The 4246-nt window shown below is 41.1% G+C and overlaps 1 pseudogene; it reads left to right on the top strand.

Annotated features, from left to right (window-relative positions):
- Positions 1 to 803: 803 nt before the first annotated feature.
- On the top strand, positions 804 to 1277 carry LOC123595951 (annotated as a pseudogene).
- Positions 1278 to 4246: the final 2969 nt, after the last annotated feature.

Genomic DNA, 4246 nt, shown 5'->3' with positions numbered 1-4246 from the left:
TGATGGGGATTAAGGAGTACACTTGTTGTGTTGAGCACCAAGTATTGCATGAAAGTGTTGAATCACTGTATTGTACACCTGAAACTAGTATTATACTGTATGTTAACTAACTGAAATTTGAATTAAAAACAAAAAAACCTGCTGCAAACTTCAGTAATCTAGACAGTGCAATATCAGCATAAGAATAGATACATAGATCAATGAAATTGAATTGGGAGTCCAGGAAAAAATGCTTATATTTATGGTCAGTTGATTTTCAACAAGGGTGCCAAGACAATTCAATGGTAATAGAACAGTCTTTTCACCAGATCATTCTGAGACAAATGGATATTGACATGCAAAAGAATGAAGTTGAATGCCAACATCATACCATATACAAATATTAACTCAAAATTGATTAAAGACCTGAATGTAAGACCTAAAACTATAAAACTCTTTTGGGGCACCTGGATGGCTCAGTTGGTTGAGCATCTGACTTCAACTTAGGTCATGATCTCACGGTTCGTGGGTTCAAGCCCTGCATCGGGCTCTGTGCTGACAGCTCTGAGCCTGCAGCCTTCTTCAGATTCTGTGTCTCCCTCTCTCTCTGCCTCCCCCCCACTCATGCTCTGTCTCTGTCTCTCTCAAAAATGAATAAACATTTAAAAAAATAAGAAAAATAAAACTTCTAGAAGAAAACAGGTACATATCTTCATGACCTTGGATTTGGCAATGATTTCTTATATATACAAAAACACAACTACAAAAGAAAAAAATAAATACACTGGCATTCATCAAAATTAAAAACTTTTACCTCCGCTTGAACCAGTTCGAGCCCTGCCAGTTCTGTCATGGCCAACATGGAGCACATCTTCATTTCCATCAAGTCAGTCTGTATGCAGCATAGGCTGGTGGGTAAGATCATCAAGCTCTTCAAGCAGAAGGGATTCCACTTTGTGGTCATGGTGTTCCTTCAAGCCTCTGAGGAAGCAGCATTGCAATGACCTGGAAGATTACCCATTCTTCCCTGGGCTGGTGAAATACATGAACTCAGGACTGGTGGTGACCATGGTCTAGGAGGGCTAAATGTGAAGATGGAGTGAGTGATGCTTAGGGAGACCAATCCAGCAGATTCTAAGCCAGGCACCATTCACAGAGACTTCTGCATTCAAATGGACAGGAACATCACTCATGGCAAGGATTCAGTAAAAAGTGCTGAGAAAGAAATCAGCCTATGGTTTAAGCCTAAAGAATCAGTTGACTACAAGTCTTGTGCTCTTGACTAGATCTATGAATAAGAGGTGGACAAAGCATCAGTTCCCTTTGGTACCACTTGGGAGGGAGCTCACTCCTGAAGTGTGGAGATTACCTCTTCACATTCAGTGCATTAAAACTTCCTATCCAGAAATGTATCACCCGAGTTCCCTCCTGGATTGAAGGACTTAGTCTCCCAGCTGCTGGAAATGTAGCAAGAAGACAGTGCTCAACTGTCAGCCCTATCTAGGGATTGCCTTTGATGATTAAAACTGCCTTGCCCAAAGTCAGCTTCTTTAAAGGACAGCCCACATTCAATGACTAATCAACACGGGGGTGTAAAGGCATGACCCTTCATTCCAACTTGGGACAACTCTGCAGAATCATTTCAGATCCAGATCTCCCTGTGGGGTTGGTTTGAAGCCTTTTTCTGTGTCTGCATCACAACTCTGTTTCTCCCTTTGTTCAATCCTGCTTCCTTTCCTTCTCTTTCCCAGGTGTTGATCCCAAGACTACTGTGATGTCCTACACACACACACACACACACACACACACACACACACACAGGCATTAGCATGTGGCCAGTGATGCTTCTTGCCCCTATTGCAAAACATCAAGGGCATTAAAGGATAGGTAGCTGAAGCCTCTAGATTGCAAAGTCAGTGGGACCAAGGTTGTCCTTATAGGATTTTTTCTTTCAATATTCTACCAGTGTATGCTGCATACACACTGGTTCCTTTACCAGTGAGCACATAAATTAAACCAATAACATCACACCCACACTAGAAAGGCAACATTCCTCTTTCAACAATTCTCTTCATGTAGATCCTTATTATCAGGGAAGGGAACACTTTCTTTATTCTTTGGAAAAGAATTCTTTCCTTGTTTGTAAAAGGGAATAAATAAACTCTGCAAGCAGTTGTAGATTCAATGAGTTAGTGTATGTGAAGGCACAGAGCAGTGACCAGCATGTGGTAAGTACTATGCTTACCAAAATAAGAAATGAGAGTATTTCTGCACAGCAACTTCCTTTCTTAACCCAGAAGGACTCCCAGATTTAATGGTTAAAGTTCTGCAGTTTCCCTCTGTGGGAGGAGAGTTGCCTTTGAGACATCATCCTTTGAGACATTTACCTGCATGTGTGGGGGAGGCTCTCTCCCATAAATGTGTTAGAACACTCTCTGTGCTCTATGATAATGCATAGTGCATTCCTCCATGATGGGACCTATTACAACACCATCATAGAGGTATGTGCTTTGTGATTTTTGAAAGGGGCGGATTTACAGTACATGAAGTTTCTTAGGCTTATTTGTCCATGAAATCCACCCTCTCCCTTTGTTTTTGAGTCATATCTGGGAACTATTTATTGTACAGTGTCCTATTGAACACCTTTTTGGAAACCCTGATCTCTTCAAGGTGATTGTTTTAATCTGGGAGAATATTTTTCCCAAATAACTGCAGGCTAGAAGTTAAACAGAGCCAGTTTGTGGCCATGACGCTAATAGTCATAACTACTCTTTATTGAGCACCTACTAGGTGCCAGGTATTGTCCTGAGAGCCTTACAAGCATCACCTCATTTTACTCTCTTAACAGTCCTTATAGAGATGGCCATTTTAAAGATGAGGAAATGGAAGAACAAAAAAGTTAAATAGCCTTCCAAGGTCACACAACAAATAGTGGAGCCAAGATTCAAATCCATGACTTGAAAGTCCATGAGTTTCTATTTCTGACTTGAACATGGTGGTATAAAGGTAGTTTTTCTCTTCTTCTCTTCATTGCAATCAGCCAAAAGCAACGAAGAGTTGGAGAAACAAAGATACAAAATTCTTTTTCTTAGAAAATAGGAGATAGCTAAAACCCCAGGTATCCACTTCATTCAAAGGATTGCCTAAAGCAATAAAGGTTAAGTAAAGGGGCATGTGGGAGCAGGCAGAGAAAAAAACCTACAGCAAGAGAACACAGTGACTGTGTATCTCAGAAAGAGCTGGATGCAACTCTTGAAATAGAAGGAAACCTAACTTGCTTGTTTGCAATATTGGGGCAAGCATGCCTCACTGGCACCAAGAATTTCCCTGGGACCCTGTTTGGTATTAAAAGACAAAGATGAGCCTTCCAAGAAACCAGATGCTAGCCATGTTTGTAAGAATTCTGTCTCTGTAGGAGCACAAAAGAGTCTTTGGGTTGCTAGAATTTCACTGCTGCTTACCTTCATTGCTTCGGGAGAAGCAAAACTCAACAAATTCACTTAAAACCCCAAATCAAGAATAACTCCCCTACACAAACTTTCAGTAAAGAGTTCATCAAGACAAAACTCATCTCCTGCAATGATGAAAATTAGAAAATAAACCAGTAGAGGGGCGCCTGGGTGGCACAGTCGGTTAAGCGTCCGACTTCAGCCACGTCACGATCTCACGGTCCGTGAGTTCGAGCCCCGCGTCGGGCTCTGGGCTGATGGCTCGGAGCCTGGAGTCTGTTTCCGATTCTGTGTCTCCCTCTCTCTCTGCCCCTCCCCCGTTCATGCTCTGTCTCTCTCTGTCCCAAAAATAAATAAACGTTGGAAAAAAAAAGTTTAAAAAATAAATAAATAAATAAATAAATAAAAGAAAATAAACCAGTACAAGGAATTCTTCTACAAAGATCCTCTAAGGAAAAAAAAAAGTGAAAGAAGGCAGGAAACCAAATGGTAGACAAAGAAAATGCACTGGACTAAGTCTCTATGAAGCAAATAATAATGGTGATCAAATATTCCATCATGAATCTGTCACACATAATGAAGCAATTGCCTCTATGGAACCAGAACATAAAGCAAACAACACTAAAACTCAGGAAGGATACCATGAGATGATATGAATGAAATGAAGTGGCCGAGCTCAGATGTCAGTGCCAGCCCAGAGACAAAGCTCATGCATTCATCTGCATACAGTACTGGTAGAAGCCAAAAAAGATGATGATAGCAAATGCAAACGGTAGGCTTTTCTTGTGAGCAGAGCAGGATTAGAAGGTATATTTGGG

The sequence above is a fragment of the Leopardus geoffroyi genome, chromosome B1, assembly GCF_018350155.1.
Source record: "Leopardus geoffroyi isolate Oge1 chromosome B1, O.geoffroyi_Oge1_pat1.0, whole genome shotgun sequence".
Lineage (NCBI taxonomy): Eukaryota > Metazoa > Chordata > Mammalia > Carnivora > Felidae > Leopardus > Leopardus geoffroyi.
The sequence above is the reverse complement of the archived record's forward strand: the minus strand, read 5'-3'. Positions and strand labels throughout refer to the sequence as shown.